This window comes from Balaenoptera musculus, chromosome X (genome assembly GCF_009873245.2).
Source record: "Balaenoptera musculus isolate JJ_BM4_2016_0621 chromosome X, mBalMus1.pri.v3, whole genome shotgun sequence".
NCBI classification, from domain to species: domain Eukaryota; kingdom Metazoa; phylum Chordata; class Mammalia; order Artiodactyla; family Balaenopteridae; genus Balaenoptera; species Balaenoptera musculus.
In genome coordinates, this window is record NC_045806.1 from 38,899,541 (window position 1) to 38,914,607 (window position 15,067).

Here is a 15,067-nt window from a genome sequence, read left to right on the forward strand (position 1 = left end):
TAGCCATTAGACACGTACAACAATGCAAAACTCACTAGTTTATAAATGAACAGTTGGGTCCGAATTGTGTTTTTGGCAGATGGCATAAGTTAAAGTTACCTGCTCAGATGGCTAAAGTTTTTTACTAATATTAATGGAGAAGACATTTAAGATTTTCATTCCCTGGTATCCAAATAGCCCTTCTTTTTTTCTTTTCTTTACTTTCTTTTTTTTTTCTTTCCCCTTCTTATAAGAATTACCTCCCTGTAGTTGGCATTTCCAAGAGATGGCTCTGGGTTCCTAGAGAAGACAAGGTAGAATATTTACATCTCAAAGGCCCAGAAGAAGGATGTAACTTTCTCCAAGAAGGATTTTGTTTCCAAAGTCCAGATCTTTTATAATATCTACAAGCCTTTTGAGATGAATAGGGGAGGTTTTGGGGTTGGTAAAAAGGATAGATGGGCTTTAAATTGCTTTTAGAGCTGCATTTCTGTTCTTATACTCAATTAGTAAGACAAGAAGAGTTGTTTTTAATTCCTCAAAGAATTGGGTTGCAATCTGAGTGATATAAGGGGCTGATCCAACTACATTCTTTTCAATTTGCTTCTTTACATCAGGGAGATTTCCAACTAAGATGGAAATCAAAAGATTCCTATCTTAAGGACTTCCCTGGTGGTGCAGTGGTTAAGTATCCTCCTGCAGGGGGCATGGGTTTGATCCCTGGTCCAGGAAGTTCCCACATGCTGTGGAGCAACTAAGCCTGTGAGCCACAACTACTGAGCCTGCGCTCTAGAGCTCATGAGCCACAACTACTGAGCTCATGCGCCGCAACTACTGAAGCCTGTGCACCCTAGGGCCCGTGTGCCATAACTACTGAGCTCACATGCTGCACCTACTGAAGCCCACGTGCCTAGAGAAGCCACCGCAATGAGAAGCCCGCACACCACAATGAAGAGTAGTCCCTGCTTGCCGCAACTAGAGAAAGCCCGCATGCAGCAACAAAGACAAAAAAAAAAGATTCCTGTCTTAATCAACCAGTATGTAACTTTCTGGTCTACCTATCTTAGGGTAGAAGGTCTAAAAAAACAGTTCCTATCAAACTCCGAATATCAGCTTCCAATATGGCCAACTTCTGACCATAGAGTACTTAAAAAAAATTCTATCAAACATCTTATCACTTTCAGTCAGGACAAACAGTAAATATCCCTGGAAGTGTTGAACAACCTTTTTTTTTCCTTTTTCTTTTAAACCAAAGGCATATCTATCAAATGACTCAAAACCAAAACCAATTAGCCCTTTATGACTTACCCATGGATGCAAGAGGTGTCCCTACCCCATAGAGAGCGCAAAAGATACTATCCTCCCAAGATCTAGGGCCATGCCCAAAGACAACCAAAAGAAAGATACAGACAATTCCCCTGAGAGCTGGCAAGTCAGTAACATGCTAGCTGCCAATGGGGTGCAACCCACATTCTGTCTGGCCATATTTTCAGTGCCCGCAACCTGACAGTTGAGCCACCTGCATATGCAGAACCAAAAATCTCCATGCCCTGGGCAGGCAGAAAGCTAAGCCAAGTTCTCAGAACATACAATGAGAAAAACAGGAGAACAGTGGCTGTCCCTGGGAGGGAAAAGCTCAATAACTAATAGGTACCCCAAAACCAAATTTTGACCAGCATCACAATCCAAAGAACTAAGTCTTACAAATGCTTTTCTCCTGCTCATCTGAATTTGGAGAGGAAGGGACAACATGAAATTTTTACCTTTCTCTCTTGACTGGGAACTACAGACAGAGAGCTGACTTTGGTAAGAATTCTTACCCTTCACTGGCTTCTTCCAGTTTTCCAGGATTCCATCTGCAGGCTCTGAAGCAAGTAGTGTATCTCAGTGGGTCCCATCTGGGTTGCCAAAACTGTGGGGGGAGGGGCGGGATAATTTTTCTCTAGCATTCTAGGTTCTTGTGTGAGACCCCCTGTAATAAAAAGATTAATAGGAGAAAAAGAGAAGTTTAATAAGATGTATATACCTCAAGTACACATGGGAGATACCCAGGAAAACTGAGTAAAATCCCCCAAAATGGCCTAAGCCATCACCTTAAATACCATCTCCAGCTAAAGACAAAGGAAAGATGTTGTGGACTGGGAAGGTCAGTTATGGGAAGTTATCAGGAAAAGCACAGTAAACAAGGGGAAGTTTGTTATGCAGATTCAAGTCAGGTGCCTCCTCCACTGAGTTTCTTGTGATTTAGAGTCACCCTTCTCTTTTAGGTACAGAGAGGAAGATACCCCTACAAATGGAGATTTCCCTTATAAATGTAAATTTCCCTTAAAAAAGGGTAAATTCTACTCTGCTTTCAGAGTTTCTCCTGTGTCTGCAGCCTCTCAAAAATAATCAGATGAAAATAATCTTTAGGCCAAAGAGGCATATTTTGAAGTGGCATATTCTGCTATTCTTCAACACTAATAAAAGCTGTTGAGGATGAGGAACAGGGTAGGTAGATATGGGAAGTAAGACTTCTCATTAGGTATACCTTTTTATATTGTTTTTAATGTTTGACCATTTTAAGTTTATTGCCAAAGCAAAAAATTCAAGTCCTATGATGTTCTAAAGTTACTAACAACAAGAGACCCATTAATAAGGTAGAAACCTACATATGGGGAAGGGTGAAGGGGCAAAGTAGACATGACTAATAAGTTATCCACTCTGCGGTTAGTGAACTATTTCTACAAGTCCAAACTGAGTAAAGAATAATTTAGTTACTTAATTCATTCTTTCAAACCATGTTTATTAAGTTTTCCCTTTATGCAAAGGACAGGAATGTCAAATTATGCTGATTATTTTTTACCTCTAATGTTAATATTAAAATAACGATAGTTGTAAATAGCACACAGCATTGCTAAAAATATTGTTAAAAAAAAAATTCAACCAAGTAAATTTGAAGATCTAATTTGTCTTATTTAATGATTCATCCCACTTAGCAAATAGAAGTACACTCAGAGGGGTTGTACAAAATGGGAGGTTTTTATAGGAAGAAAGGTGGGGCAAGGGAGCTATTAGCAAAAGAAAAGAAAGGATTATATTTAGGGCAGGACCTCGCCTTTTGGGGAAAAGGGAATTGCAAGGGTTTTATCATGCAGATTGCCTCTTCTTCCTCTGGGGGATGGAGAGGGCCCAGCTGGCAGATTACCTCATTGGTGCTGACCAGAAAATTACATACTGGTTGATTAAGATTACATTTGTGGTGAAGGTGGAAATGGCAATTAGTTTAGGTATTAAATCTAGGTTTGGTTTCATGGGCTTTAGTACAAGTGATGCCATTTTGGACCTATGGTTTTTCTCTTTAACAATGCTATCTTGCTCTTTTTCAAATTATAGTATCCCGGGATGTAAAATAAAATAATCTCCATAGGAGAACAGTGGTTGAAGAAAGTCAATTGCACGAGAAACAAATGAAATAAAAAATAAAGCCAAATTTCCCTGGTTCTGTCTGGAGTAGATAGCCATGCTGGAGAAATTAAACTCACACTGTCTCATACTTCCTTCCAAAAATGTCGGGTTTTAATGGCCCAGGAGCAGGAAAAGGAGACTGGGAAGCCATCTTCTTTTATTGTAACCAGAAAGGCCGAGAGCAAGAGAGAAATCATTCATTTTTCAAAGAAAAGCACAGAAGAAAAAGACAAGGTTCATAATAATGTCACCCAATCATTTAACAAAAGGAAAATGAAAGCAGCACTCTTCTCAGATCAGTAAACATGCTATTGTTAAAGAGTATAAAGAAGAGAACATTTTTCACATGAGTCAGAGATGGTGGAGTAAGGAAATAACTCTCAATCAGATATGAATCCTTAAAGTCATAGACAAAATTTGCTGCAGCACCTGGCTAATCAGAGGCTATACAAGGCTTGTTTGTGGGTCCCGGGAAAACTCCGTCTGTGGCTTATCTTTTCTGGCTAGTTTCTCTATAACTCAACACACTTCCTCAGGGAACTAAAAGCAAGCATGTGACCAGCACAGTCAGCCCTGAGTATATCAGGAGACAGGAAAGCTGCCAACAGCCCCATTCACTGATGTCAGTCTTCCTGCCCATAAGCAGATTTCAAAATAACATTTCTCACTCCAGAATATCTAGTGCATTCTGACAGTTCATGGAGCAGTGGAAGTGGGTCTGTTCTTTGAGGGTGTTTTGAGAGTACATCTCTTGCACTGAGTTTTGAGACCCTACATTCAATGGAGAAACATCCAGAACATCAGACCATTAAAAACAAACATACAAGACAAAACAAAAAAAAGACCAGCCTTTTCAGCAATCTGCTATGCCATAATCACCTGGCTGTGTCTCCAGGGCTAGGAGCTAAATGGGATCATACCCCACCCGGGGCAGGCAGCCAATCCATTTCCTCTGGATTTGAACCCTTCCCCAAATTAGAGCGCGCGCATGCGTGTGTGTGCGGGCGTGCGTGTGTGTGTGTGTTTTTAAGCCATTGTCATCTGCACTGGGAAAACTAAGTATTAAGAAGGAAGTTTGTCTAAAGACCGATATAAACTCAGTCTTTGTTTCACCTATAGTTGGATCCAGATAGTCCACAAATGGAGGTGGGGGAAGGTGGGAGGGTGGGAGGGTAGTAGGGTGGAAGGAGGAAGTTGAGCTATGCAGGTTTAGTCTCTCAGTTGAAAAGTCATATTGGAGGAAATGCAGATCCCTCAATTCTATAAGGTGCAGTTAGTAGAGTTCATTTCTATCTTCTCATACTCATAATTATTCTAGCATTAGATGAATTTTGAAAATCATTGCAAGCATTAAAAAAATATCTAACTTAGTGCCACTATGCTTTACTTTCTTATAACAGGTAGTTAGCAGCTTGTTTTTTAACAGATACTCTACTTTCCTGGTGGGGCAGCTTTGTTTCTTTTTGCATAAAAAAGATTTCAAATATTGACATGCAAGGTATCATTCTTGTTATCATTGAAAAGTGAAAAAGATAAACATACCAATCTTCTGATTTTAAAAAGCTATTTTAAAGCAATTTTAGAGTTGTTTTAAAACCATTTTGAAGCTATTGGATAGGATTTAAATGACTGGGTGAAATGGGATTTTTATCTTGTTTATGATTTTCTCTGTTTCCAAATTTTCTATGACATTTTAAAAAAAATTTAAAGCAAAGTTTATGTTCCTATAATTTAACAGTTATACAAGGACTGTTGGAAAGAACAGCAATTCCCCAGTCCCACAAGCCCGTATCTCCAGAGGCAACAATTTTCAACTCTTTTAACTGACTGTATTTACCCCAGTATCTCCAAATATTCTTGATTTCGTAGTTTCAGGCCCTACCTATTGACTTCCCTCTATAGTAAAAGAGGATTTACCTCTTTCATACAGGCATGACTCCCATTCCACTTATGGCCATTCTGTCAATATAGTCACATTGTCATTTTGGCTAGATCAATTAGGTATTTACACCCCTATGACTATATAAGTCCTGCTGACCACTGAACATGTTGTTTTGTATACAGAAAATTATATCTTTTGCTTTACAATTTGAAGGAAAAAAAATAATTTACACTGGCCACTTTGGAAATGTAGGTAGTTCATCTGTATACTGTGTTACTCAAAGACTGGGAATTTGAGAGAGCTTTTTGTCTGACCATCCATCCGGCACATTGCTGGCACTCAGTACATAGCTGTAGAATGAATGATTAAACACAGGCCTTCAAGTGACAAGTTCAGTCTGTTCAAGACACTGATTATTTGACCAAGGTACGCTATGTGAACAAGCCATTTGAAATCATTGAAATGGTCTTTACTGACATTATAGCTGTGTCAAAGACTTTTTTTGTTGTAATCACATTCCTTGTTTCCCAAACTCATGTGGGCAACTTTCCCCTCACCAGAGAGCATATTTCAGTATGGAAAAGCAGGCTTCTAGTTTTTTACATACTGCTCATTTCTTCCCACATGGTGCCAAAAAACCACGTGATTGAATCACACACAGAGCTTTTGATTTTCTTGCAACGCAGCCGAACTCTGGTGGTTTGGTTGTTTGCCACGGATTCTTTTCTACAAATACAGGAGGGTGTGGATTGGCATCAGGTTGAACCTGCTCCAGGTACACCCCTCCCACTTTGCTAGGCTACATCGTGGCTCATCAAATAACCACTGGTGAACAAAACCTCTCTCCTCCTATAGTACGACTTATCAGTTAGAACCCGAGCAAGCTGTCAGGCAGCCCTTCCTCTTTCTTCCTATATGTGCTGCATATTTGCTAAGCACTGAGTCATACTTGACACTTCAGTGGTTTTACCTCACTGTGAAGCAAAATACCAACTTAGTACGTGACATTATTTTTACCAGTAGCGAATCTGCTTTTTCTTCGAGCATCATATGTATCATCAGTTTTGAACTGGCTTTTATAAGCTTCCAGAAGTAATGTGATTTATGTATGTGTTGACCACAAGAAGGGCAACTTTGAATTGTGCCCCTTTAGGTTGGTCTTTTCTCTATCTTGAGGTATAAAATTCGTAATTTACATAATGGGAAGCATTATTTTATGCTTGCTTTGAAGAAACACAATAAATTTACTGGGGAGGTCACTCTGATTTGAAAGATCCAAGAGTTTCGATGTCTTCATCCCACTATTTAACAAAGTTACACAATAGACTGTGTCCTGGGAAGGTTTAAACAGATCACAGGTCCAATAAAATCCAGTTTTCAGATATTGCTCATTATAGTTCCAAATCAAACTTTTCTTTTTCAACGACTTGTCAGAAATCATCACTAACAGATTCACTTGTACTGGCATTTACAGACTCACAGTAAAAATTAAATTGGAGCTTGTTGATTATATTTATGACATTATTTTAAGTTGGAGCATTTATATCACTATTTTCATCGAACCACTTGTGAGTCATTGACCCATTTATATGAACTGTGGATCAATATAACAATATAACAGTAACTGTGAAAAAATGCAAAATTAACAAATGTACTCAACAGCTTGGAAACAATGCGAGATAATATTAGCCAAGCCCCAGTTAATGCTGTTAACTTAATGTCAGCAGTGATGAACCAGCTAAAATGGTACTTGCAGAATATGTTTATCCAAAGATATACAACTTCAGAAACTGAAAGGAAGGATGCCTGAAGCCAGACTTAGGGACTGGGTCCACACCACTGGTTAGTGGGAGAATGAGCACACTATGAGTACAGTAAAGGACCTAGACCCTTCGGCTACCCGCTCCTTGTGTTAAGGTCTAGTTTTTCCCCACTGCTTCATCTAACAGCTGTTCATCACAATGTTAACAACTGTCAAGCCAACATGGTACCTTAAACATTGCTGGAAAGTTAACCTTTTGGAAGGATCTGCTCAGACATCTTCCCTACTCACCACTCTTCCATCCCCCACCTATACTAAAAAGGCAATGCTCATTAAGAAAATGCAGTTGACTGGAGATTATCATACTAAGTGAAGTAAGTCAGACAAAGACAAATATCATATGATATCACTTATTTGTGAAATCTAAAAAAAATGATACAAATGAACTTATTTACAAAACAGAAACAGACTCACAGACATAGAAAACAAACTTATGGTTACCCAAGGGGAAAGGTGGGAGGGAGGGACAAATTAGGAATTTGGGAGTAACATATACACACTACTATATATAAAATAAACAACAGGGACCTACTGTATAGCACAGGGAACTATACTCAATATTTTGCAATAAACTATAACGGAAAAGAATCTGAAAAAGAATGGATATATGTATGTATAACTGAATCACTTTGCTGTACACCTGAAACTAACACAACATTGTAAATCAACTATACTTCAATAAAAAATAAATTTAAAAAGAAAGAAAGAAAATGCAGTTGACCCTTGAACAATACTGGTTGGAACTACGTGGATCCACTTATAGGGTGACATTTTTCAATGGTAAATACTACAGTACTACACTGTCTGTGGTTGGTTGAATCCCTAGATGTGGAGGAACCTTGGATATGGAGGGCCAACTGTAAATTGTATGAGGGTTAACCCCTGCTGTTGTTCAAGGGTCACCTGTGATAGGATCACTGTGAAAATAACAATTAACCTCACATTTCAAATTTGATGAAAGTGGATGAACAAAATTGTTTCAGTACTTTTTCCTCTGAAGCCACCTCCACGTCCACAGACCCACTCCCCCTCCCTCCTCACCCCGTTGTTCCACAGGGATCTTCAGTGGCCTACAATGCACAGCTTTAGAAGCATTGCACTATAGTGCTTTAGTTTTTACTTTTCTCATTTTCCTTTTCTTCTTTTTTTTCCCTAATTTAAGGTAGACAATATAGATCATAATGAGATATGTGAAGAGACTGTTAGAAGATTCAGGAAGGTTCTCTTTGAGGGAAAAGAGGAAGTTAGTGAGCAGCATGTCAAGGGATTATGGAGCTGAGAGGAATGATGCTTATAGAGTATACCCATGCCCTCTATCTATTTCCCAATCACAAGTGATAGAAGGACCTCAGAGGTAACTCAGTTCCATCTCATTTTACAGATGAAGAACCCAGTTTCAGAGGATTTTTTAAAGTCATGCGATAAATGTCATAGATTGTTACATTAATGGCCCCCAATGAATCACATCTCCTGATACCCAGGTTCTAGTATAGTCTCCTCCTGCACTTACTCTGGGTTTGATCAGGTGACTTGCTTCAATCAATTGGACATTAGCAAATGTGACACAAGCAGAGGCTTGATCAGCCTTCATGGACTGGGGCATGCTTTCTTGGAACCCTGATACCCCTGTGCTGAATCATCATGCTGTGAAGAAGCTGGGATGAAAGGCCACATGGAGGTGAGTCCAGGGGCTCTCGTCCACAGCCCACAGCAAGGACCTGACATGTAAATGAGGCCATCTTGGACACGGCAGCCCCAGTTGAGCCTTTAGTTGACGGCAATAGCATGAGTGATTCAGGACATATCAACGGAAGAACTGACCGGCTAACCCACTGAATCAGGAGCAATAATACATCATTATTGTCTTAATCCAGTAAATTTGGGGCACTTTGCTTCCCAGCGATAGATAGCTGACACAGTGAGTTACTGGCATAGTGAAGACAAGACCCAAAGCCACTTCAGAGAACATAAACTCAGAATTCAGACAAACTTGGGTTCAACCCTAGTTCATTCACTTACTAGCTATATGACCTTGGGTAAGTTTCAGAAATTTTCTGAAGCCTCAGTTGTTCCTTCCATAAAATGGGAATAATTATAACTACCTGATGGCATTTTCATGAAGATTAAAAGCATTTACCAGCTTACGTGTGTAGGGGAGGGGAAAAAAGTTTAGTGATTAGTAACTCCAAGGGATAGCTATAGCATCTTAACAAAGAACAATTAAATTTGTAGAGAAGGGACAAGACAAAGGAAAAGAGTTTTATGCTTCCAAGGGCAGCAAACTGTGGGAAGGTAAATATATGGGGGAAACTAATGGAAGATAAGGGTTGTTTCCATCAGGTTTGTTGTGTAGATTCCTCTCAGTGTAATCTCTGGGCTGATAAGCGACTTCACTGAAGGTGATTGAGAGACAGAGCCTGCTTTTAGGCAAATGAAGGGGAGGGCAGAGAGCTTTTTTTCCCCAGGCATCTGATGTTTCTCAACTGCCTTCAGCTCAAAATTATCCCTATGCCAACATGGCATATTTTGGGGTGGCATACTGTGATCCCCTACATGTGTATTATGCTTAGAACAGTGCCTGGCACATAGTAAGTATCCAATTCACACCTGTGAGTATTAGTATTAGAGTATTAGTATTAGTAATCACCCTTGTAAGGTACATGGCACATAAATAATAAGAAATACATGGTGGCTATCATTACTTCTCTTCTGAACTTTTTCGGTACTCTTCTTGTTTCTATCTCTTGTGCAACTGTTATCATTATGTTGCCATTTGTTATGTACATCCTCTCCTTGCTAGACTATAAATTTCTTTAGGGCAGGCTGTGTCTCACTCACGTTTGTGTAGACCCTCCATATTGATGTGTTAAATGACTACGCGCTTGTAAAATAGGCCATTGATCATAACATTACAGTTTCTGTGGCCAAACACTATTATACTGTGAGCAAATATGTTTTAACAGCAGCCTTCTCTACAAGACAATACAATAGGATCTGGCCTTCTTCTAACGCAATACAAAATACACACTTAATTAAGTAGATGTTTACTGATATCACTAGCTGATCCAACCAACAGTTGTCTTCCTTCATCAGAGAAGTATAAATTTATTAATTTTCCCTTTTTGTGGCAGTGGAGCTATATTCTAACTATAATGTGGTTTGATGCTTTTTATATTTCTGTCTAATCCAATTTCTATAAGAAATACTTCAAATATGGATAGGTAAAAATGTATTTCTCTTTCCCCTAAAAAAAAAAAAAAAAGATTATACTAGCATACTAATGAAGATAAGTTGAAAAACAGTAGAATTTTAAATCAGAACCGACATTGTATGTCATGCTGTTTTGCTTCTAATGCAACAAGATGTTTTGTGTTTTCAATAAGCGCAGACTGCATAGTGACAACAGATGTAGTAAACATAGAAAATACAAAGATACATTTTGTCATCGTGAGTTTCAGACTGTAAACAAATTAAAAGACTCCTATATTTGGCTCCTGAGAAGGCAATAGTAATACTTTGCTTATTAGGTTAAAGAATTTTATTCCTATCCAAAGGAAAAATGAATTTAAAACTCAAATACAATGACAAAACTCATATAAACTTGATTCTACACTCTATGCGAGTACATGTAGAAATGTACACATAGCTATAACTACAACCCCAGCAGCAGCTGCAAGATCTGGGAGTCAAGAGACTGGAAAGAATTATAGAAACCCATCCAAAATAAAGGTTGCTTTACAGGGTCACCCACTGAAAGATTGTTTATTTAACTCTACAGCAATTAAAACAAAAACAGAAACAGAGATGGCCCCTGTCCTGAGGGGATTAGAGTCTGAAAAAATGTAAGCAGAGATGTCTCAGGTATTATTAATAAGCTATGTCAAAAATTAAACTAAGGTTCTCACTTCGGCAGCACATATACTAAAATTGGAACGATACAGAGAAGATTAGCATGGCCCCTGCGTAAGGATGACACGCAAATTTGTGAAGCGTTCCATATTTTTGCACATATATACAATGGAATATTACTCAGCCATAAAAAGGAACAAAACTGAGTTATTTGTAGTGAGGTTAATGGACCTAGAGACTGTCATACAGAGTGAAGTAAGTCAGAAAGAGAAAAACAAATACCGTATGCTAACACATATATATGGAATCTAAAAAAAAAAAAAAAATGGTCACGAAGAACCTAGGGGCAAGACGGGAATAAAGATGCAGACCTACTAAAGAATGGACTTGAGGATACGGGGATGGGGAAGGGTAAGCTGGGACGAAGTGAGAGAGTGGCATGGACATATATACACTACCAAACGTAAAATAGATAGCTAGTGGGAAGCAGCCGCATAGCACAGGGAGATCAGCTCGGTGCTTTGTGACCACTTAGAGGGGTGGGATAGGGAGGGTGGGAGGGAGGGAGATGCAAGAGGGAAGAGATATGGGGACATATGTATATGTATAACTGATTCACTTTGTTATAAAGCAGAAACTGACACACCATTGTAAAGCAATTATACTCTAGTAAAGATGTTAAAAAAAAAATTAAACTAAGAACCTTCTATCATTTTAGATTTACATAAATGGTATCACACTGTACATATTGTGCAACTGGCATTTTTCTCTCAATATTATATGTTTGAGATACATCTATACACTCCATTGTACAAGTACACTACATTTGTTTATCCACTCCATTATTGATGGACATTTAATTGGTTTATGTGTCTCTTCTTAACTCTGCAATCACTAATGTCAGGAGCTAGAAATCAACCACAGTGTATTCACACCTGAGAAATCTGTAATGTTAGAAAACAGAGCTTTTTATTCCCCCAGAGAGCCAGTGGTCACATACTGCCCAGCAAGCTACTGCATATCCCGGTGTTTGTGTGAAGAGTTTCTCTAGATTATAGCACTAGAAGTCAAATTTTTGAATCTTAAAATACTAACGTTTTAAATTTTATTATATGTTGTCAAATTGTCCTGGAAAGTGTTTGTACCATTTTATCTTCCCACCACCAGTGTAAAAGTTTATTTTTTCCAAATTCTCACCAACGTTTGGTATTTATTTTTGTCAAACTAATGGGTCTGAAATGGTATCATTGTTTGGCTTTTGTTTGTTATTAACTGCCTTATTGAGATATAAGTGACATAATAGATTGCATTATGTAAAGTGTATAAATTGATGTTTTCATTGATAAGCGATGGCACTCAGAAAACCATTGCTGTATCGTGACAAGCAATAATGAACATATCTATCATCATTGAACATTTCCTTGTGCTTCTTTGTTATCCTTCCATTTCTCTTACCCTGCCCCAAGCCTCAGTCAATCACTGATCTACTTGATATCACTATTGATTAGTTTGCATTTTCTAGAATTTATATAAATAGAATTATACAGTATGTACTCTTTTTTTATCTAGCTTCTTTCACTCAGCATAGTTATTTTGAGGTTCATTCATGTTGCTTATAATTCATTTCTTCTTATTACTAACTAGTATTTCATTTTATGGTTATACTAACTGGTTTATCCATTCACATGTTCACTGATAATTGGGTTGTTTCTAGCTTTTGGCTTTTACAAATAAAGCATTTATGCACAAGTCTTTGTGTGGACATAAGCTTTCATTTCTCTTGGGTAAATACCTAAGAATGGTGTTACTGGGTCATATGGTAGACATAGTTTTAATTTTATAAAAAATTGCCAAACTGTTTTCCAAGCAGTTGTACAATTCAACATTCCCATCAGCAGTATATGGGAGTTTCAGTTGCTCTGCATCCTTATCAACACTTGATATGGACAGACTTTTTTGCATTTTAGACCATCTAATATGTAATAGTAATATCTCTTTGTGATTTTTGCATTTCTCTAATGACACATGATTTTGAGCATCTCTTCATGTGCTTATTTGCCAGCTATATGTCTTTTTAGGTGACGTGTTTGTTCAAAACTTTTGCCTATTCTTTTGTTGGGTTGCTTGTCTGCTTATTATTGGGTTTGAGAGTTCTTTATGTATTCAGAATACAAATCCTTATCAGATATGTGATTTCTAAATATTTTGTCCCGGTCTATGTCTTATATTTTCATCTTCTTAACCATGTCTTTTGAAGAACAGAAGTTCTTAATTTTGATGAAGCACAGTATATCTTTTTTGGATTGTGCTTTTGTACTGTATCTATGAAAGCTTTCCTTCATTCAAGATCACAAATATTTTCTCCTATTTATCTGCCAGAGGGGGGGAAAAAGATATATTAGGTGGAAGACAGCAGAGGAACATCTTCAAAGTACTGGAATATTATATCAATTGAGAATATCTGTCAAAAGCTAAGGCAAATAAAGACTTTTTTGAACATAAAGACCCGAAAGAATTCATTACCAGCAGATCTGCACTACGAGAAATGTTAAAGTCCTTCAGGCAAAAGGGAAATAATACTAGTTGGAAAGTTGGATCTACATAAAGGAATGAAGAACACAAAACTCATATATATGTATGTATATGTATATATATATATATGTATGTGTGTGTGTATATATATATATATATATATATATATATATATATATATATATATATATATATATATATCAATGAGGGCGTACTGGTTTTCCATTGTTGCTGTAACAAATTACCACAAACTTGGTGACTTAAAACAACAGAAATGTATTCTTTTACAGTTCTGTATATCAGAAGTCTGACATGTGTCTCACTGAGCTAAAATCAAGGCATTGGCAAATCTGTGTTCCTTTTGAAACCAAGCAGGGCCCTGTGGGGCTCCTGGGCACAAAAGCCTTTCTGTGTCCCCCATTTCTTGATTACAGGAAATAGGCTTCATTCAGCCTCCATGACCTTCCTGAGTTCCAAAGGGCAGGTTCAAACAGTTGCTAATCAGGGAAGGGAGGGGATGCAGAGACAAGGGAGAAAAGGGAGGAACAGTCAAGAAACAATAGTATAGCCTTGGGGCAGGGTCCTGGTTCTCCCTCAAGGGATACACATAACAATATCTTTGAGCTGTTTTGCAGATACTGAAACCCCACCAGGTGGGAGAAGTTAACTGTTTGCTGCCCACAATCAGTAGACCCCAGATGGGTTGGAACCAGAAGGTTGATGATGCTGACTGCCACCTACCTCACCACCAACCAATCAGAAGAATGTCCACGAGTGACCACGCCCTCCTCTTTGAACCATTACTATAAAACTTCTCACTACCTCCTCCAAGTTGGGACACACAGTTTTAAGGGCATTAGCCCTCTGTGGCCCCCTCTGCCTGGCAAAGCAATAAAGTTATTCTTTTCTACTTCACCCAAACCTCTGTCTCTGAGATTTAATTCGGTGTTGGGCTACAGAGGCTGGATTCAACTTAACTTTTGGGGGGCTCTAGGGAAGAATCCATTTCTTCTAAGAGCTAAGGACTACCCTTAGCTCTTAGAGTTTTCAGTCCTGGCATATAACCCCCTGCATCTCAGAATCCTTCTCACAGTGCCATTTTTCTGATTCACTCTTTTTTTTCCCTCTTCCACTTCTAAGACTCATGTTAATAGATTGAGCCCACCTAATAATCAGGATAATTTCTCCATCTCAAGGTCCTTATCCTTAATCTCATCTACAAAGTCTCTTTTGCGATGTAAGGTAACATATTCACAGGTTCTAGAAATTAGGACATGGACATTTTTGGGGGGGGCCAATATTCTGCCAATCACAGTGGTAAACATGAAAGACTGCTTTCTTATTATTTAAATAACTTTAAAAGATATTTGGCTGTTTAAAGCAAAGATAAAAACAATATGCTATGGGGTTTATAACATGTAAAACTCAGATATATGACAACAATAGCACACAACCCTGTAGGGGAGAAAAAGGAATGTAATGTAAGGTTCTAATACTGTATGTGAAGTCATATACTGAAAGTATTGAAGGGAGACTGTGACAAATTAAACGAGGTT

General features: G+C 38.2%; 1 non-coding gene across 1 annotated transcript; it reads left to right on the plus strand.

Annotated features, from left to right (window-relative positions):
* The first annotated feature begins 11,027 nt into the window (after positions 1 to 11,027).
* LOC118889357 lies at positions 11,028 to 11,134 on the plus strand. The gene has a single exon (XR_005018494.1). It is a non-coding gene; the product is annotated as a U6 spliceosomal RNA (small nuclear RNA).
* Positions 11,135 to 15,067: the final 3,933 nt, after the last annotated feature.